At 38.7% G+C, this 22,489-nt stretch overlaps 1 non-coding gene and 1 pseudogene across 1 annotated transcript; one reads left to right on the forward strand and one right to left on the reverse strand.

The window, feature by feature from the left end:
* Window positions 1-4,176: 4,176 nt before the first annotated feature.
* On the forward strand, window positions 4,177-4,281 carry LOC136401971 (U6 spliceosomal RNA). The gene has a single exon (XR_010750890.1). It is a non-coding gene; the product is annotated as a U6 spliceosomal RNA (small nuclear RNA).
* Window positions 4,282-19,226: 14,945 nt separating this feature from the next.
* LOC136398492 (small ribosomal subunit protein eS17-like) lies at window positions 19,227-19,706 on the reverse strand (annotated as a pseudogene).
* Window positions 19,707-22,489: the final 2,783 nt, after the last annotated feature.

Raw genomic sequence — 22,489 nt, forward strand, 5'->3', positions numbered from 1 at the left:
TGGTCAAGGTAGATTCTCAACGTTCAGTATCCAACTTTCTTATGGCTAGGTCTGAGAAGCCCTTCTTTACCCTAAGGCTGAATTACTCTCTCCCTCTCCCTGTGCTCCCACAATACTGTATTCATGCCTTTAATTACAGACACTCTAATACTGTGTTATGATTTATTTATGTGTCAGCATCTTCCTAGGTTGTGTTCTCCTTCAGGGCAGGGATTGGGTTTCATTCATGTTTGTATCCTGGCATGTAATCAGGATTCAATAAATATTTGTTAAGTAAATGAATAAATGGATGTCTTTGATTTGACTTTGCAAAGGATATAGGGAATATTTCTTTGAAAGGACATTTCTTATAATCACCTTTCTATAGAAGCAAAGGGATAAGATTAAATCTTAATTTAGCAAAGGCCCTTGGCAGGAAACTATTTCAGTATCAACAAGGTATCTTGCTTTCTGACACTACTTAATACAAGGGTGTCAAGGAATAGTTTGTTACAAAGACAAATCATAAATGCACTTCAATGGAAGAGGCTGAACAAATAAATATGAAAGGTTTGCTGATACTCACTATCTGGGGAATGAAAACTAAAGAACTTAAAAACCAAAAAAGCCTCAAATATCTTCATTTATCTTTTAATTTTTTTAATTGATTGGTTTTGGAGAGAGAGAGAAACATTGATTTGTTGTTCCACTTATTTATGCATTCATTGGTTGACTTCTGTATGTGCCCTGACTGGGGATTGAACTTGCAACTTTGGTGTATTGGGACAATGTTCTAACCAACTGAGCTACCCGGCCAGGATGTATCTTTTAAATTTTAGATAGGGGAGTTGGGAATAGAGGGGAAAAAAATCCCAGGAACTCTGTGCTAAGACTGTTTTTATGACTTTTAATCCAAATGCCTTGTCAAAAACGTTAAGGACGTCAGGTCCCTTACTGTGTATTATGAGTCATCTCTTCTTTGTCTGTGAGATGCAGCTAGCAGAAGTTTGGTTTCTGAGACCAGTCATTGGTATGATATTTGGATCTTTGGATCTCTGAAAATTGTTAATTCCTGCCAACCTGTCTCAACAACTACCAGATTCTGAAGAGATGCGTCTGACTCACCAACAGATTCAGAAGTTGGGCCATCCTCTTTATTGTTATCCTGGTTTAATACTTGACAATTATTCCAATATTATTTCCAGTAATTTGGTCCTTTCCACCTTGTCCCTTTTTACCTTTTCCTGTGTAACCAAAAATATCAGTTGAAAAAATTAGGTAAGCTAGAGAAAACAAAATGTTATTAAGAAAACATAAGAGAAAATACATTTATAGTATTTATTGAAAAAAAATCTGCATTTAAGTGGACTTGCTCAGTTCAAAGCCAGGTTGTACAAGGGTCAAGTATATATGCATACAGATTTCATCTAGCTATTTGTCACTACTTCTTTGGAAAATTTAAGCTGCTTGCCAAAATAAGTCAGGATAACAAGAACATTTGGGGTCTATGGGCACAGGAGCATTGCAGAAGTGCCTATAAATAAACAGGAGGAGACTTCATGCTGATTCTATCAAATTGGTGAGTTATAACTGACCAAGTTAAAGACTAGGGAGCCAGAGAGATTCAAGATTCAGAGAAAGAGGATGATTAATAGTGCAGAGCTCTAGAGAACAGGGTGGTGTGTGTGATCCACAACATAGATGGAAAAAATAGACTAAATAGGTGGAAAGGAGGGGTGTTATTTTGGAGGCAGGAAGTCGGGGAGTTCCTTTTAAAGTCTCTATTCTCCTTAAAGAAAGAGGTGAGGTCATTCTTGGAGGGTGAGGTGGGAGGTCAGAGATTTGTGGAGGTTTAAAAAGGCTGTCGTGGCTAATAGTAAACACTTGTTCTAGTCTTGCAGTCCTGTGGGCCCCTTTGCAGGTAGAACTACAGAAAGGCAAAGGAATATGGGGTCAACATAAAGGACCAAGAGTTGCTGGCTACAGAAGGAAGAAATGAACACAGAAGGAACTCAGCCTAAAGTGAGAGAGAGAGAAGAGGTCATAGGACTTGGGTCTGAGGAGGGATTGAGGAAAGGACAGGGTGAGGTGGGGAAAGTGGTCAGAGAATGGGGTTGTCCAAATTATCAATTTAAATATAAAAAACAGTATCAGCTTGAAACAAAATGAAATACACTGCAATTTTGTAATCTTGCACTTGAGCATTGGTTTTATTTGTAGATTGTGATTTTCAAACTTTTTAAGTGAAAATTTATGTAGACTATGTGGGGAAAGCCGCTGTGTCAGGCTTGCTCGCTGACTTGCTTGCTGCAAGCACTTTGCTTAATTAGTGCGTGAGCACGTGGCAATGCCACGTGTGAAGAGTCTATGTAAGGCTATTGGTGCTTGCACTCAGGGTGGATTGTGGATGGTGGGTTGTGGATTGCCCGCCTGCCCACCCGCCACTGTGAGGAATCATTTTGCTGTTTGTTTGCCTGCTGCCATGAGAAGAGGTTTTCCCCTGCCTGTTTGCTCATCCACCATTGCAAGAATCTATTAAAAGGTAATAGCTCAATGCTTCCTGACTCTGCAGTTTCTCTACTGTCTGCCAGAATCCAGTGTGGACCTGCCTGGTCTCAGCCACCAGCATTACAACCTACCTGGTTGGATCCAGAGTGGGTGATCCATCTGCCCTCTGCCAGCTTTACACCCCCACCACAACCCCGAGGGCACTTCATTATACCCCAGGACTCTACAGAACACACATCACTGCTACTCAAGTTTTGAGACTGAAAACAGCTGTATATCCAGTGAACACACTTCTGGCCTTGTTTGATAAGATGCTGGATCACATATTTACTGTCAAAGTCATGATATCATCTCAAGAGCACATTTCTATATTTCCCACATTTTCCATGGTGGACATGGTATTACATTTACAATGTGTTCTAACTGGAGTCACAAATGAATGCAGTTGATCCTGGATTCAGTTTGATAATGCATCAAGAACCACCAAAGGAGCCAGCACTTGAGAAATCCTAAGGACAGATCTCCCCACCTGTGGAAAGAAGCAAGTTTTCTGTACTTTTAGGGCTAAGTTAGTTTTCTGTCCTGTTTGTTTGTTTAACATTTGGTAGAAAATAACATTAGAACTCTACCTCCTAGATTCCAAATGCTGAAATATATTCTGTATAGTGTAAAGATTTAGATATAAAAAGTTACAATATGTACTTAGAAGGAAAAACTCATATAAACTTGTAAAAGAAAGGCAACTTATAAACTTTTATCAGAGAGGCAAAGGCAACTCGGGAAACTCAGAAGCCCAAATTAAAAAGAGTAGACTTCTATGCATACACAAAAAGATAAACAATGGCAATGGAAAGGCATAAAAGCCATAATCAAAATCATGACTGCTAAAAATATCTGCAACACATGACAGGCCAACAGTTAATATCGTTACAAACTGATGAGAAAAAGACAAGCAAACCAAAAGAACAAGGAGGGTGAGGACCATGAACAGGCAATCCACAGGAGAAATCCAAGTTGCCAACAAACATATGAAAATAGTAGCCAGGAAAATAAAAATTAAAATAATTATCAAATAGCATACTGTGCTGGAAAAAAACTGTACAAATGGGCACTCTCAAATTTATAGTGTATGTGTGTGTGTTACTACAACCTTTTTGAACAATAATGTAGCAACATCTATAGAATTTTTAAAATAAGATTAAAATTTAAGTAAACATGCACTTTACCTTCTAATTTTATATTTAAAAAATTTTCAAATCTATAGCAGAGTTACAAAAATAGTACAATGAACAACCATATATCTTTTACCTAGTCACCAATTGTTGATATTTTATTATATTTACTTTATCTCTTGATATAAAATATATAAATACTTTTTCTATTAAAGAATAAAATTTTTTTAATTATTTATTGATTTTAGAGAGCGGAAGGTGGGAGGAGCAGGAAGCATCAACTCCTAGTAGTAGTTGCTTCTCATATGTGCCTTGACCAGGCAAGCCCGGGGTTATCAACCAGCGACCTCAGCATTCCAGGTCACTGCTTTATCCACTGTGCCACCATAGGTCAGGCTAAAAAAAATTTATGTATTGATTTGAGAGAGAGAGAGAGGAGAAGGGATCCCTGCCCAGGGATCAAACTGGCAACCTCTGTGCATCAGGACAAATAAGTAAAATTTTTTAAAAAAGAGAAGAGTTTAAAAACAACTAAATAAATAAAATTGTAAAGATACAGAAAAAATTAGCATGGCCCCTGCTCAAAGATGACATGCAAATTCATGAAACATCCCATGCTTTTAAAAAAAATGGTAATTGTTCTAAGTTTGTTCATTTATCATTTATTTAGTCATCATTCATTCCCCAAACATTTACTGAGCACAGTTCCATTCCCAGCAAGATATCTGCTGTGCCTCTGAATTAGAACAACAAAGACACAGTAGTGAGGTGGGGAAGCAAACAAGTAAACAACTAAAATATTCTGATGAATTTAACATAACTACAAGGTATTATGAACACACAGATGTTGAGAAATTAAACTAGCTTTATCAGTTAGGAAAGGCTACTTAAGGGAGGTAATATTTATGTTGCTCTTTAAGGATGAGTAGAAATTAGGTGAATGGCATTCCAGTAAGAGGAAGCAATAGTCATTCATTTATATTTATTCCAACATTACAGTGCTTCTGGGTGCCAGTCCATAGGCTTTGGAGAGGTAGCAGTGAACAAGATAGGAAAGTCTACGCCCTCCTGTGGGGAGAGATAATAAATATACAAGTAAACAACAACAACAAAAATATATAAATGACAAAAACGATAGAGGATAAGAGAGGGTCTGGGGTGGTGTGTGCCATTTTAGATAAGATAGTCACGGGAACAACCCACAAAGGAGATGATATTTGAGCAGAGACTTGTGTGAAGTAAGGGAGGCACTGTGGAAGGAAGAGCAATAAATGCAAAGGCCCTGAGGTGGCTAGTAAAGCTAGAACTGAGGGAGTGAGTGAGAGAGCAATGCAGCAGGTTATAAAATCAGAGAGGGATGAGTGGGAGATTATGTAGAGCCTAGCGCTCAGCAGTTTTTGACTTTTGATGTGATCACCAAGGAAATGAAAGGGATTAGAAGAAAAGTCTTACAAGTGAGCTGGGAAATACCAATATTTAGAGGTCTGGAAAAAGATAAAGATCCAGGAAAGGAAATTAAAATAGAAGGAAAACCAGGCATAAACCATGTTCTAGAAGCCTATTGGGTAAATGTTTTAAGATAAAGAAGTTATTTACTATACCAAAATGTAGAGAAGAAAGCCTAGACCAGGGGTCCCCAAACGTTTTACACAGGGGGCCAGTTCACTGCCCCTCAGACAGTTGGAGGGCCAGACTATAAAAAAAAAACTATGAACAAATCCTTCTGCACACTGCACATATCTTATTTTAAAGTAAAAAAATAAAACGGGAACAAATATAATATTTAAAATAAAGAACAAATAAATTTAAATCAACAAACTGACCAGTATTTCAATGGGAACTATAGGCCAGCTTTTGGCTAATGAGATGGTCAATGGGCTCCTCTCACTGACCAGCAATGAAAGAGGTGCCCCTTCCGGAAGTGCGGCGGGGGCCAGATAAACGGCCTCAGGGGGCCTCATGCGGCCCACAGGCCATAATTTGGGGACCCCTGGCCTAGACTGTTATGTAGGGAATAGTAAGTTGATTCAGGATAGAAAGACAGACTCTGGGTAGAGTGATGGCAGGAGAGGGTGGTCACAAAGAACTTTTTTAGTTATATAACTTGACAACAATATTGACATGAAGGCCTTAAACATAAAGAGAGGCACTTGTAGAACACCTTATCTTTTAAAAATTACTTTCACATACACCAGCTCAGTTGACTCTCTAAGCTAGCAATTTTCAACTGGTGTGCCAGAAGAATTTTTTAAATTAATTAATTTATCTTTAATTGAATTTACTGAGATGACATTGGTTAATAAAATTATATGGCTTTCAAAAAAATCTTTTTAATTATATAGGTTTCAGGGTACCATTCTACCACAAGAATTTTTAAAAATTTTTATTTATTGATTTTAGAGAGAGAAAGGCAGGGGAGAAGAGCAGGAAGCACAAACTCGTAGAAGTTGCTTCTCGTGTGTGCCCTGACCGGGCAAGCCCAGGATTTCAAACCAGCAACCTCAGCATCCTAAGGTGGACATTTTATCCACTGCACCATTACAGGACAGGCACTGCAAGAATTTTTAAAACATGCAATAATTGACAATTTGGTCATGGACACTGACCTCTTTTCCCTTAGACTGTCAAATAAAAGAAAAAAATAACAACAGCCAACACAACAAAATCATCAGGTGTGAATGAATCAAAATTATACTTTTTTTTGGTCAGATCAGCAAAAAATATATTTTTTGGAGTGCTGCAGAATTTTAGTAGTTTATGTGCACCATGAGATGAAAAAGTTTGAAAATCGCTGCTCTAATCCATCCAGCACAGGACAGCCTTAATTCATTGATAAGGAATCTGGAGCTCAAAGGTGAGGTCATGATTATTTAAAAGACACACACTGACCAATAACACAGATAGGTCACCCTTTCTCTGACTGCACGTCAAGTGCTTTTTCTAGTACCTCTGCTGCTTTGTCTTCATGTGAGGACAGCATTCAAACAGACCTAAACCTGATGAAGAACTTATTATTTTGGGGGGTTTTTTCTCATAAAAGTTTGCTTTAAAAAACTACAGTTAAGAAATCCAGGCCCGACCTGTGGTGGCACAGTGGATAAAGTGTCGACCTGGAAATGCTGAGGTCGCTGGTTTGAAACCCTGGGCTTGCCTGGTCAAGGCACATATGGGAGTTGATGCTTCCGGTTCCTCCCCCTTCTCTCTCTCTCTGTCTCTCTCTCCCTCTCTGTCTCTCTCTCCTCTTTAAAAATGAATAAATAAAATAAAAAGAAATAAAAAAAAAGAAATCCACCCATAAACTTTCTGATATAGGTAAAAATGAAGGAGATGAATCTGTCACCTCGAGTCCATATTCATAGCAAATAACTAGGATCAAAACCTAACAGATTCAGCAGCTGGAGCTTTCTGTCTCTGATGTAATGGAGGTTCAGCATCTTTTTTCAGTGGATCTTTTATCATTTACCTTTGCTGATTTATTGAATGTTTTGTCAGTTAGATACTGTTTTTAGAGACTTAAAAAACATGAATTTGATGTTCCTACATATTTCATTTATTAAAAAATTCCATTCCACAACTGAATAAATGTTCTAAATATATTTTTTTATTTCAGATTTTAACTAATACCCAAACTCACGCCTGAGATATTTAACAAAACTATGAGTATATTACTGATAGGTTGGAGTTTTGTATTTCAGCTTTGTAAAATGACTTGCTACATATTCTTATGAGAAACAAGGAATGGCAGGGGTGTGTGATAAATATGTGTAGAAATTTAAAAAAAATAAACCTAAATTGCTGATAGACTTTGTTTACTAAAATAGTTTTTATATATAGTTTACTTAAAGTCTAGGTTGACTAGCTTATTCCATTTTTCTTTTCTTGACAAACTATTCAATTCTATCAGCTGAACAGCCTGCTGTTTTTAATAATTTTCATACACCTGAGAATTTGTATGTACACTGGTTCAAATTATTTTAATTTGTAAGACTTATTTTGTTCATTTTTACTCAGAGTGAAAAGTAGGAGATTAATAATGAAGACAGATAGCATTTTTAAGGAAGGTAGACAGATCATTAATGCCTGAAATGGGAATGAGAAGAAAGAATAGATACTATATTATTTCTACTGGCTAAACAAAGTGAGAAATAATTTATGCATAACAACACATTTTTAAAAATTAAAAATATCTTATTTGTTCAATTATAAAAGGATTTATAATTATAAAAGACTTCAAACCACACAGAAATGTAGAAAGCAAAGGAAAAGAATTACATGAGAGAGGTTTATGAGATTCTATAGTGGACTTTCAAATATGCATTATTATAGGATATTTGCCTATATTTTATTCTTTTCTTTTTACAAATTGGCAATTAGTTGTCCAAATTACAAATTATTAATATCACAGGCTCTGGAGCCAAATTGCCTGGTTTTAAGGCCAGCCTGCCATTTTCCAGCTCTATGTATGACCTTAAACAAGTTACTAACACTCCTGTGGCTTAACTTCCTCATCAATTAAGTAGCATCTATCTCATAGGATTGAAAAAAGGATTAATTAAATTGACATACATACATACATATACATTGCAATAAGTATTAGTTCCTAGTAGAACTATAATATTTTCCACAACTATGTTGTGTGCCTTTTGTTATTATATATCATCTTATTTGCAATTGGGTGTATATCTGCTCTACTGATTCATCTGTTTAATTTTACATTCATACCACACCGTTTTAATATTATTGTTGCTTTATAATATATCTGAACATCTGTTAGAGTAAAATCTATCCTCATGATTCTCCTTTTTAGAATTAGAATATATGTATATGATTATATCCATGATTTTTTATTTTTATATGTAAACTTTCTCAAATTTAAATTATTTCATCTTGTTTTTGTTTTTTTTAAAGGTAATCTTTAGTTTCTTTTTTTTTCTAAGTCTTTATTTTTTATTTATTTATTTATTACAGAGACAGAGAGTGAGTCAGAGCGAGGGATAGACAGGGACAGACAGACAGGAACGGAGAGAGATGAGAAGCATCAATCATTCATTTTTCATTGCGCTTGCAACACCTTAGTTGTTCATTGATTGCTTTCTCATATGTGCCTTGACCGCAGGCCTTCAGCAGACCGAGTAACCCCTTGTTGGACCCAGCGACCTTGGGTTCAAGCTGGTAGACTTTTGCTCAAACCAGATGAGCCCACGCTCAAGCTGGCGACCTCGGGGTCTCGAACCTGGGTCCTCTGTATCCCAGTCCGACGCTCTATCCACTGCGCCACCGCCTGGTCAGGCTCATCTTGTTTTAATGGCATTAACTTATAAAATAATTTAATAAGTGACCTCTTTCAAATGTGTAATTTCTTAATCTAATAATCTGGACTTGAATAATGTTTTATATATTTTTTTCATATAGGACTCTTTCCTTATCAAAATTACTTCTAGATACTTTTTCTATTTATTGTTTTAGAGAGAGAGAAAGGGAGAGAGACAGAGAGCAACATCGACCCATTGTTCCACTTACTATGCCATCACTGGTTGCTTCTTGCATGTCTCTTGACCAGGGATCAAACTGGCAACCTCAGCATTTTGGAACAGCACTCCAACCAACTGAACTACCGGCCTGGGCCTAGGTACTTGATATTTTTTGTAGTTATTATAAACAAAGTCTCATTTTTTTTATGTTCTTATTCCTAGTATATAGAAGTGGTCTTAATGTGTGTATATTATTATCACATACCTTCTTGTTTGACTCAGCACTATTTTTCATTTCCTTTATCTGGAGGTATTCAATTAACTTTATTAATTTGAATCAATTTTTAAAGTTATCAAGCTATATAACCATGTTCAAATAATGATAATTTGTCTTTGTCTTTTGAATATTTTTATATCATATCTCATACATGTTTTGTTACACTGGCTAGAATTCTAACACAATATTATAGGAAAGGGGCTGCAATTTATATCATAAACAGATTTTACTCTCAAATCAATAAATAGCCTGACCAGGTGGTGGCACAGTGGATAGAGCGTCGGACTGGGATGCGGAAGGACCCAGGTTCGAGACCCCGAGGTCACCAGCTTGAGCGTGGGCTCATCTGGCTTGAGCAAAGAGCTCACCAGCTTGGACCCAAGGCCACTGGCTCCAGCAGGGGGTTACTCGGTCTGCTGAAGGCCCATGGTCAAGGCACATGTGAGAAAGCAATCAATGAACAACTAAGAAGTCGCAACGCGCAACGATAAACTGATGATTGATGCTTCTCATCTCTCTCTGTTCCTGTCTGTCTGTCCCTGTCTATCTCTGCCTCTGTAATAAAAAATAAAAATAAATAAATCAATAAATAAAAACTTTAAAAAATATTCAACCTGACTTATAATGAGAAAAATGCTGTAGTGCTATTTTTCAACCCTTAGATTGGCAAATAACCAGAAGTTAACACTATGTGTTGAGAAGCTGTGGGAAAATAGGTGTTCTCATTTACTGCTGGTGGGAATATAAATTGATTTAATCCCTATAGAGAGTGATTTAGCGTATCTATCTAAATAACAAATGCATATGTCCTTTGATCTAGCAATGCCAATTCTAGGCATTTATTCTTTGGATATACTTGCACACGTGTTAATTGACCCATGTACAAGATTATTCATTGCAGTATTGTTTGTAATAGCAAAAAAGAAAAAGGAAACAATACAAATGTCTATCAATAAGGAACTGATTAAATAAATTGTAATATATCCATGAAATGGAATACTATGCTCTGAAGAAAGAATGATAAACTAATGATACAAAAATATCAAGATAATTATATCACTAACTGAAAAAAACAAGGTACAGAACAGTGCATGGTATAGGTATGCTACCATTTGTGGAGAAAAAAGGGGACAATTAGACATATTTTTACTTGCACATATTCATAAAGAAATTCTGGAATAATGCATAAAGTACTTATAACAGGGATTGCCTGTGGTAGTCCAGGTGTGAGCTAATGGGATATAAGAGTAGGAAAATTTAACAGAACCTGCTTACTTTTATATTTTCCATTTAAATTTTTTCTCATTTATTGATTTTAGAGGGAGAGAGGAAGAAGGAGAGAGAAAAACATTAATTTGTTGTTCCACATATTTATGCATTCATTGGTTGATTCTTAATTTTTTTTTTTTTTATGTGCCTTGACCGTGGGCCTTCAGCAGACCAAGTAACCCTTTGCTTGAGCCAGCGACGTTGGGCTCAAGCTGGTGAGCTTTTTTGCTCAAACCAGATGAGCCCTCGCTCAAGCTGGCAACCTCGGGGTCTCGAACCTGAGTCTTCCGCATCCCAGTCTGATGCTCTATCCACTGCGCCACCACCTGGTCAAGCTCATTGGTTGATCCTTATATGTGCCCTACGCGGGCAGGGATCGAACCCACAACCTTGGTGTATCCAGACTATGCTCTAACCAAATGAGCTACCCAGTCAAGGCTTCCTGCTTATTTTTTAAATGTTTGAACTGTGAGAAAACAGACTATGGTTGCAGAGGAAAGGGGCATTGGGAGGGGTGCTGGGTGAAAAAAGTGAAGAGATTAAGAATTATAAATGGGGCCCTGGCCAGTTGGCTCAGTGGTAGAGCGTTGGTCCGGTGTGTGGAAGTCCTAGGTTAGATTCCTGGTCAGGGCACACAGGAGAAGCACCCATCTGCTTCTCCACCCTTTCTGCTCTCCTTCCTCTCTGTCTCTCTCTTCCCCTCCCACAGCCGAGGCTCCGTTGGAGCAAAATTGGCCTGGGCGCTGAGGATGGCTCCATAGCTTCTGCCTCAGGCGTTAGAATGGCTCTGGTTGCAACAGAACAATGACCCAGATGGGCAGAGCATCACCCCTCTAGTGGGTTTGCCGGGTGGATCCTGGTCGGGCGCATGCGGGAGTTTGTCTCTCTGCCTCTCTGCTTCTCAATTCAGAAAAATGCAAAAAAGAAAAGAAAAGAAAAAAAATTCTAAATTGGTAGTTACAGAATAGTCATGGGGATGTAAAGTACAGCATAGGGAATATAGTCAATAATATTGTAAGCCCTGGCTGGGTAGTGCAGTTGGTTAGAGTATTGTCCTGATAACATCCTGCAGGTTCAACTGAACCAAAGAATGTATAAATGGAAAAACAAATCAATGTTTTCCTTTATCCTTTCCTCTTTCTCTCTCTAAAATCAACTTTTAAAAACTAAATTTAAAAAGTTAAAGAAAGTTTTAAATAATAGAAAAGCAAGCGTTTGACCTGACCTGTGGTGATGGCACAGTGAGTAAAACGGAGACCTGGAATGCTGAGGTTGCTTGTTTGAAACTCTGGGCTTGCCCCAGTCAAGGCACATAAGACAAGCAATCAATGAACAACTATAGTGAAGCAACTACAAGTTGATACTTCTTGTTCCCCCCACCTTTTTCTCTCTCCTCTCTCTGGAAAATCAATAAGTAAAATCTTTAAAAAAGAAAGTAAATGTTTGAACTGTGAGAATGCAGTATCTGTTGAAAAAGAAATACAGGGAAAACATGTAAAGAGTTACACACTTAACATTTTAAAATTTTAAATCAATTTTTTTTTTTTAATGAGAGGAAGGGAAGCAGAGACAGACTCCCACATGCGCCCAGACCAGGATCCACTGAAAAGTGCACTAGGGGGCAATGCTCTGCCCATCTCTGGCCATTGCTTTGTTGCTCAGCAATGGAGCTTTTTTTTTTTTTTTTTTTAACGCCTGAGGCAGAGGTGGATTAAGGTCGGTTGAGGCCCTGGGTGCAGAAGAAAATATTGGGCCCCTTAAAAGAAAGAGAGACAGGGAAAATAAAAATACATGTTAATCATATTTTTAAATAAATAAAAAATATTATGTACTATTAATGTTAAAATTGCACATATGAAACCAAACTTGGTGTCATTAGAAAAAAGTGTAAAGTTATGGTTTTGTGGAGTCCTTCAGAAGTCAGGGCCCAGGGCACACACCCAGTGCACCTGCCATTAAAGCCACCTCTCGCCCAAGGTCATCGCACTCGAACCAATTGAGCCATGCTGTGGGAGGGAAATAGAAAGAGAGAGGGGAGGGCAACAGGTGGAGAAGCAGATAGTTGCTCTCCTGTGTGCCCTGACCAGGAATCGAACACAGGTCATCCACACGCCAGGCCAATGCTCTCTCTACCAGTGAGCCAACCAGCCAGGGCCTAAAATTTTAAATCAATTTTTAAATTGGCTATTTTGGGCCCCTTTTAAATTGCTAACAGGGCATGGTGAAGTTCACAGGACTCATTGTCTTCAACTGTTGTGTGTACATATATATATGTAGCTTTCTGTTTGGAGCTAGAAGACCTAGACAGGCTAGATTTTGTAACAGGCTGTGCCCTTACCCAAGCTCCTTAACTATCACGTGGAGTGGTCATGTGGACTGAATGAAGGAGAAAATGTATAGGTTTTAGTTCAGAGCCTGGCATGTACCAAGTAGAAAAGCTTGTTTTCCTATTTTGAGTGTTGATACTTGCTTCTCCCTCTTCCCAAAGCACGTGTACCCTCTTTCCTTCAAAGCTGTTATGCTCTGTGGTAGTTAGTTTGCAAGTTGGTCCCTTAAAGGCAGACACCATCTTACAGCTGTCTCCCTCATAATGCCCAACATATTGCCTGGCATGTAGACTGTAGTGGACACACAATAAACGTGTGTTCTTTCATTAAACAAAGATATGGAGCACCTACAATTCTGTGAGGTCCTCCTGTGCTTGCTGCTGAGCATTAAAGAGACATGCGGTCCTGTTGACAGTTCCGGGGAAGATTTTTGATTGCAGTGGGATAAGTGAGAAGAAGGAAAAGTATCTGAAATACAATGAGACCCTGTAGGGAGGGGCTAATCTGGGAGTCTCCTTTAGGAACTGACTTTCAGAGAATTGAAAATAAATTGAATTTGCCAATATTATGAAGAAAACATTTCAGGCAGAAGAAACTGCCTCCCCAAAGAAAGGGTTTTATGCCCTTGGGGGAGCCAAAAGGCAAGCAGGCATTTGGGGAGTGAGGAGGAGAGAAATCTCCACAGTGGCCCTGAAAGTATTCTTAATAAAACTTAACACTCCTATGCTTGATACTTGTGGGGGGCTGGCTAAAAAAGGTAAAGGGATTAAGGAGTACAAATTGGCAGTTATATCAATAGAAATAGTCATGGGGATGTAAGGTACAGCATAAGGAATATAGTCAATAATATTATAATTATGTTCAAGAGACTCAAATACAAATTTACTTGGTCTGCATATTCCTTTATATTCAACTGAGACTGTATCCTCTTTATTTTTTTGGTGGTGGGCTCTTTTTTTTATTTATTTACATTTTTATTTTTTGAGAGAGAGAGAGACAGAAGCATCAAGCTGCTCCAGTATGTGCCCTGACTCGGGAACTGAACCTGCAACCTCTGTGCTCCGGGATGACACTCCAACCAACTGAGCTATTCCTCTTTACTTTAGATCTAGGAATTCACAGATCTCTTCAAGCTACAGTTTTTACTCATTTTTAGGAATGGTTACCACTACAGATAAGTCCTATAGCCTGCTGGTATAATTTTACTGTAGAGGGAAATAAAATCTTGAAACTATGGGGAGACCTCATCTGCCCCCACATGTGGTAGGCTACACAACTTTCATTCTACCCTACCCAACTGCCCAATACCACTCCCTGCTGCCATGTCACACAGTTATTCTACGTAGGAGAAGCCTCAAAGAACTTTCTAAGAAAAATAAGCAAGTGCATAGTTCTGGCAGAGGAGCAAAAGCAAGTATGGAAACTAAAGAATATCAAACAAAGGAAAGCTAGTTTCTATCTAATTTGTGTGATTTTTACAGTAACTCTTTGGCTGCTTTACTCATCTAGAAATCAGTTTAGATAACAGTTCAGAAAGTGTTACTCTTAGAATTGTAGTGTCATTAGGGAGTTTCTAATAGCTATCTAGTACAGTGGTCCCCAACCTTTTTTGGGCCACGGACCGGTTTAATGTCAGAAAATATTTTCACAGACCGGCCTTTAGGGTGGGATGGATAAATGTATCACGTGACCGAGACTAGGTCAAGAGTGAGTCTTAGACGATGTAACAGAAGGAATCTGGTCATTTTTAAAAAATAAAACATCGTTCAGATTTAAATATAAATAAAACAGAAATAATGTAAGTTATTTATTCTTTCTCTGCGGACCAGTACCAAATGGCCCACGGACTGGTACGGGTCTGTGGCCCGGGGGCTGGGGATGGACCACTGATCTAGTATACTTGGCCAAAGCTAATAGAATTCAAACAATGTACCGAAAGATTCTATTTGTCTTATCAAAATAAAAATAACAACATTAATAAACAATTTAAAACTCTAGAATTACCTTTATACTGTTCTTCATCTTGTAAAGAATTTGACATTATTGCTGATACAGGTGCTAAATAATAAATTCTGAATGTCTGTTTAGAAGATTATGATTTTAGGGGAAAGTATCTTTTTTTCTCTTCCTGTGATATTCTACAAAAGTAAGGGGGAGGCACTGTTTGATAATATAATTAACACTGTAGATATCAAATGAGATGCTTCAAGCTGTATGAATCTGAATGAGTAAAAATTCTAAAGACAACAATCAAGATTTTAATTAATTATTTTTATTTATTTTATTTTATTTTTTTACGGAGACAGAGAGAGAGTCAGAGAGAGGGATAGACAGGGACAGACAGACAGGAACGGAGAGATGAGAAGCATCAATCATTAGTTTTTTCATTGCGCATTGCGCCACCTTAGTTGTTCATTGATTGCTTTCTTATATGTGCCTTGACCGCGGGCCTTCAGCAGATCGAGTAACCCCTTGCTCAAGCCAGCGACCTTGGGTCCAAGTTAGTGAATTTTTGCTCAAACCAGATGAGCCCACGCTCAAGCTGGCGACCTCGGGGTCTAGAACCTGGGTTTTCCGCATCCCAGTCTGACACTCTATCCACTGCACCACCGCCTAGTCAGGCAACAATCAAGATTTTAAATGTCTTATTGGACACATTTTCTCACCAGAGGGTAGGACTGTAAATACCATCTGAAAATGAATTTCAGCGCTGGAAAGAATGACTTGATGACTTTGGTAAGCACACTCTGTGACAAACTTATTCTTTGACTCTGAGGCGTAGCTATTTGGTAATTATATAGAAGTTATTTTTTTTTTAAACCTAGGGAAATACTTTATTTTGATGAAGTAACAAATATTACATCTCACTAATCTATAAAAGCCAATTTGTCATGGTTATAAATTATCAATTGAATAAAAGATGAGGCCTGACCAGGTGGTGGCACAGTGAATAGAGCATTGGACTGGGATGCGGAAGGACCCAGGTTCGAGACCCCGAGGTCGCCAGCTTGAGCGTGGGCTCATCTGGCTTGAGCCAAAAAAAAAAAGCTCACCAGCTTGGACCCAAGGTCACTGGCTCGAGCAAGGGGTTACTCGGTCTGCTGAAGGCCCACGGTCAAGGCACATATGAGAAAGCAATCGATGAACAACTAAGGAGTCCTAACGAAAAACTGATGATTGATGCTTCTCATCTCTCTCCGTTCCTGTCTGTCTGTCCCTATCTATCCCTCTCTCTCTGACTCTCTCTCTGTCCCTGTAAAAAAAATAATAAATAAAAATTAAAAAAAAAAAAAAGATGAGGCAAGAGAGCAAGTGTGTCTCTGGAATGCCTGAGAGTGCCTGGTACCATGGACTGAACATAGATTCATAAAACACCTGGTGAGTGATTAGTAATAATGATGATGATCATAATAATATGTATGGAGTGCTTATCATGTGGTAGGGACTTTGAAACAAGCTTTACAAGTATTACATGTATAACTACCAATTCTCACAATGACCCTACGAAATAGGTCCTGTTGTTATCTTCACTTTACAAAGGGGGAGGCTGGATCACAAAGAGGGTGGGGAACTGGAACAAAATCACAGAGCCAGGAAATAGTGGAGCTGGGATTTGAAATCAAAGATCTGCCCCTAGAGTCTTTAATCAATGTTGTTTCTTAAATATAGAATGATGAAAGTTGAGGTTTTCAAGCAACAGGTCATAGCCCATCACTTTAATGGCTCTTTAAAAAATTAAATGGAATAGAATGGAACAGAAAATATCAAAGTGCAGAGCAGTTTAAAAGGTAAATAAAGTTTCATAGAACTACTTTTATGTAGACACATAAACAGTCCATTGCACAGTATCAAATGAAAAAGTACGTTACACAGCCTGATTGTCACATATATAAAAACTAACAGAATAAGTTTTCCAAAAAAGGAAACTATTACAGCTATCTTCTTTTTCCTGCACAATTAAACCTTTTTATTAATCAGTTCAACTTTTTTTTCCCTGATGTAAAACAGCACACATTTATCTTAAAGTTTATGTGGGTCAACAGATTAGTCACTTATGTATAGACAAACATATGAGAATTGGGTCACAACGTAATGTGTATTTTTTTAATTTTAGATTTTATTTATTCATTTTTAGAGAGAGAAATAGGGGGAGAGGAAGCATCAACTCCCATATGTACCTTGACTAGGCAAGCCCAGGGGTTCGAACCAGTGACCTCAACATTCCAGGTCAACATTTTATCCACTGTGCCATCACAGGTCATGCCTGTATTTTTTTTTTTTTTTAAGCTAGAGTAGGGGAGATACAGAGACAGACTCCTGCATGCACCCTACCGGGATCCATGCTGTAACCCCCATCTGGGGCCTCTCGCAATATTTAGAGCCTGAGGCAGAGGTTTGACAGAGCCATCCTTAGTGCCCAGGGCCCCAGAGCTCGAATCAATAGAGCCAAATCTGCAGGAGGGGAAGAAAGAGAAAGAGGAGGAGGAGGAGAAGGAGATGGTCACCTCTCCTGTGTGTCCTGATGGGAGACTTCCTCATGCTGGTTGACACTGTACTACTGAGCCAACTGGCCAGGGCCTGAAATGTATTTTTTAAATTAATTTTGATATTGAAACAAATATTTTAAAATGTTTATTGATTTGAGAGAGAGAAAGGGAGAGAGGGAGAGAAAGACAAGAACATCAATCTGTTCCTGTATGTACCATGAGCAGGGATTGAACCGGCAACCTCTGTGCTTCAAAACAATGCTCTAACCCAGTGGTACCCAATCTTTTTTGGGCCATGGACTGGTTTAATGTCAGAAAATATTTTCATGGACCGGCCTTTAGGGTGGGACAGATAAATGTATCACGTGACCGAGACAAGCAGCAAGAGTGAGTCTTAGAAGGATGTAACAGAGGGAATCTGGTCATTTTTTAAATGACCAGACTTAAATATAAATAAAACGGAAATAATGTAAGTTATTTATTCTTTCTCTGCGGACAGGTAACAAATGGCTCACGGACCGGTAGCGGTCCGTGGCCTGGGGGTTGGGGACCACTGCTCTAACCAGTTGAGCTATCTGGTCAGGGCAAAATGTATTTTTTACTGAGTGAGGTTAAAAATAAGTCTTTGCCAGCCCACTAAGTGCAAATATGGTTGATATGTTTTTTTGTTTGTTTGTTGTTGTTTTTGTGGCAGAGACAGAGAGAGTCAGAGAGAGGGACAGATAGGGACAGACAGACAGGAAGGGAGAGATGAGAAACATCAATTCTTCGTTGTGGCTCCTTAGTTGTTCATTGACTGATTTCTCATATGTGCCTTGACCCGGGGGGGGGGTGTGTGGCTACAGCAGACCGAGTGACCCCTTGCTCGAGCCAGCAACCTTCGGCTCAAGCTGGTGAGCCTTGCTCAAACCAGATGAGCCCGCTCTCAAGCTGGCAACCTCGTTGCCCAGGCACATGTAGTACTTCTCAATAGTGACCCTGGCTACCTTCTTCAAGGACATGGTGCTAACTGGCCCATCTTGGCAGGTTTCTAGTAAAAGAGCTGTTTTCATGTTTAAAAAATAATCTCTGCATCCCAGTTTATCATAAAGAGTTATGCAAATAGAAAAGTTGAATCAGCTTTTGTGACACTGTTTTTTATTTGTGTGTACGAGTAATTATGACCTTGTTTTAAAATGTCTCGAACCTGGGTCTTCTGCATCCCAATTTGACGCTCTATCCACTGCGCCACCGCCTGGTCAGGCAATATGGTTTTTTTTAATTATCAAAAGCAACAACATTGAATTGATTAGTCCTTAAGTTCTCTTTACTAGATAATTACATTGTAAGACTTTTGAGAAAGAGCATTTAAATTTTATCTGTTGTTTAAAAAGTTGACCGACTAAAAGTTGAAGAAAAAAACCTTAGAATTTGAAGTAGACAAAAATTTAAGACCATAAAATTAATAATTTGAGATCACATACAATGAAACATTTTTTCAATTAAAATTTTAACATCATAGTTCAAACTATTCCTGTCTTTGATCCTTTCTTTTTTTTCTTTGCTTTTCAATATTTTCAAGCAAGTAAAGTTGGACTGATGCATTTTAGGTTTAATTTTTCAGGTAAAATAAGATAGGTGTGATATTTTCCCTTTTTGGAAAACTGATCTATTAGTTTCATATCTGTGAATCAGGATTTGTAGTGTACGGTTATTTTTTAATATTGTGTGGTAGATTGTTTTTTTTAAAAGATTGTTTATGATTTATTGATAATATTACAGCACAATAGAAAGATTAAAATGGCTCCATGGGGTGTTTTGAAATTCATCCCAATTGTAGGCTGAGTGACGTGTAGTTTGAACAGACTGCCAAAGTCCAACAACTTCAGCATTTCCTTAATGTCAGGATCATCCTCAATGATCTCCTGATCCAGGTCTGAGACCTTAGGAACCTAATTCTCTCTCCGCTCTCTCTCCTCTTCCAGAAGCCTGATAGTCACACCTCTCTCAGGGCCTTTCTGAATCTGCTTCATCAGAGGTGTGACTTAGCGCACTATCCTGTTTTGGAACTTCTTGCTGGGGATAATGCCAATCTCTTCACACACATGCTTGTTGGTGTAGAAGTCGTTGCCCAGGCACATGTAGTACTTCTCAATGGTGACCCTGGCTACCTTCTTCAAGGACATGGTGCTAACTGACCCATCTTGGCAGGTCCCTAGTAAAAGAGCTGTTTTCATGTTTTAAAAAAATAATCTCTGCATCCCAGTTTATCATCAAGAGTTATGCAAATAGAAAAGTTGAATCAGCCTTTGTGACACTGTTTTTTATTTGTGTGTACTACTAATTATGACCTTGTTTTAAAATGTCTTTGACAGGATACTGAACTTTGAAATTTAAAGTTTTGTCATCACTTCTTTGATTGTGGAAATAATTAAATAAAGGTTGAAGAATGATTCAAAGCCTTCACTATGTAGACTAAATGTGTTTATTATGTTAACTGTTAAGATTATTGCTGATTTCCAGTAATGGACTATTGATTAACTATAATGACCTTCTTCACCATCTCCACACATCTTTTTGTGGGTTGGTTTGCCTTGTAATTTCATGAATCATAATTCAATATTTTATGAGTTACAAGAAGATTTCCAGAGGGAATCTGACAAGTATACAGGATTTTTTTTTCTTTATGGAAAGCACAGAGAATATTGTTTCTGATATGTCCAGCATTTCTCCCAACAGATGTAGCATATAATAGTATACGATATGCTTTTACATTGTTTTGAACAAGAGATCCCTATGTGATATCATTCTAAGTGGCTAGTTGCACAGACTTTTCTCATTGTATAGATTGTGTAAAATTAGATCCTTTTAAGCATTTGCTTAAATTCTTCATTCCAGTAAGAAATTTAAAAATATTTTTAAAATTTTTTGATTTTAGAAAGGAAGAGAAGACCTGGCCGCTTAGCTCAGTGGTAGAGCGTTGGCCCAGCGTGTGGAAGTCCCAGGTTTGATTCCCAGTAAGAGCACACAGGAGAAGCACCCATCTGCTTCTCCACCCCTCCCCCTCTCACTTCTCTCTCTCTCTCTCTCTCTCCTCTCCTGCAGCCATGGCTTGATTGGAGCAAGATGGCTCCAGGCGCTGAGGATGGCTCCCTGGCTTCTGCCTCAGGCACTAAAAAATGAGTCCAGTTGCAACAGAGCAAGGGCCCCAAATGAGCACAGCATCACCCCATAGTGGGCTGGCCGGGTGGATCCCAGTCAGAGCATATTCAGAAGTCTGTCTCTGCCTCCCCTTTTCTCACTAATAAAAAAAAAAAAAAAGGATGAAAGAGAGAAAAACATTGAATTGATTTGTTGCTCCACTTATTTATGCATTCATTGGTTGATTGTTATATGTGTCCTGATGGGGATCAAACCTGCGACCTTTGTGTAACAGGACAAAGCTCTAACCAACTGAGCTACCCAGCTAGGTCTCTAGTAGGAAATTTTATAAATTGCTTATTTTTGCCTTTTTTGACAATAGGAGCATTCCACCAAGTTATCCTTGTCTATCCTCTTTCAGACCTAATGTGACTACCTTAAAAAGAGTCTTTTGTGAATTGAAATTGTGAGTTTGATGTTTGTTTTGTTTTTCTAAGTGAGAGGAGGGGACACAGAAGGACAGACTCCTGCATGCACTCCAATCAGGATCCACCCAGCAACCCCTGTCTAGGGCCGATGCTAGCATCAGCCGAGCTATCCTTAGTGCCCGGGCCACTGCAAGAGGGGAAGAGAAGCAGATGGTTACTTCTCCTGGGTGCCCTGACTGGGAATAGAATCCAGGATGTCCATATGCCAGGTTGATGCTCTATCTACTGAGCCACAGACCAGGGCCTGTATAAGTTCATTATAAATTTTGGATATTAACTCCTTATGAAATATATCATTGGCAAACATGTTCTCTCATTCATTGAGTTATATTTTCATTTTGTTGATGGTTTCCTTTGCTGTGCAAAAACTTTTTAGTTTGATGTAGTCTCAGTTGTTTATTTTTTCTTTTGTTTCCCTTACCCAAAGAGATATATTAGAAAAAAATATTGCAATGAGCCTGGCCAGGCAGTGGCTTAGTGGATAGAGCATAGCCTGGGATATAGAAGACCCAGGTTTGAAACCCTGAGGTCACCAGGTTGGAGAGCGGGCTCACCAGCTTGAGCTTGGGGTCACTGGCTTGAGCATGGGATCATAGACATGACCCTATGATCACTGGCTTGAGCCCAAAGGTCACTGGCTTGAAGCCCAAGGTCACTGACTTGAGCCCAAAGTTGATGGCTTGAGCAAGGAGTCACTGGCTCAGTTGTAACCCCTTGTGCCCTCATCAAGGCACATATGAGAAAGCAATCAATGAACAACTAAGGTGGTGCTGCAATGAAGAATTGATGCTTCTCATCTCTCTCCCTTCCTGTCTGTCTGTCCCTCTCTCTCTTGCTAAAAAAAAAAACAAAGCAATAAGAAATGTCCAAGATTTTACTGCCTGTGGTTTCAAGTCTAACATTTAAGTCTTTAATCCATTTTGAGTTTATTTTTATTTTATTTTATTTATTTTTATTTTTTTATTTTTTTACAGAGACAGAGAGTGGGATAGATAGGGACAGACAGACAGGAACGGAGAGAGATGAGAAGCATCAATCATCAGTTTTTCGTTGCAACACCTTAGTTGTTTTTTTGTTGTTGTTGTTTTACAGGGACAGAGAGATAGAGAGAGGGATAGATAGGGACAGATAGACAGGAACGGAGAGAGATGAGAAGCATCAATCATCAGTTTTTTGTTGTGACACTTTATTTGTTCATTGATTGCTTTCTCATATGTGCCTTGACCATGGGACTTCAGCAGACCGAGAAACCCCTTGCTGGAGCCAGCTACCTTGGGTCCAAGCTGGTGAGGTTTTTGCTCAAGCCAGATGAGCCTGCGCTCAAGCTGGCGACCTCAGGGTCTCGAACCTGGGTCCTCTGCATCCCAGCCCGATGCTCTATCCACTGCGCC

Source organism: Saccopteryx leptura, chromosome 3 (genome assembly GCF_036850995.1).
Source record: "Saccopteryx leptura isolate mSacLep1 chromosome 3, mSacLep1_pri_phased_curated, whole genome shotgun sequence".
Taxonomy (NCBI): domain Eukaryota; kingdom Metazoa; phylum Chordata; class Mammalia; order Chiroptera; family Emballonuridae; genus Saccopteryx; species Saccopteryx leptura.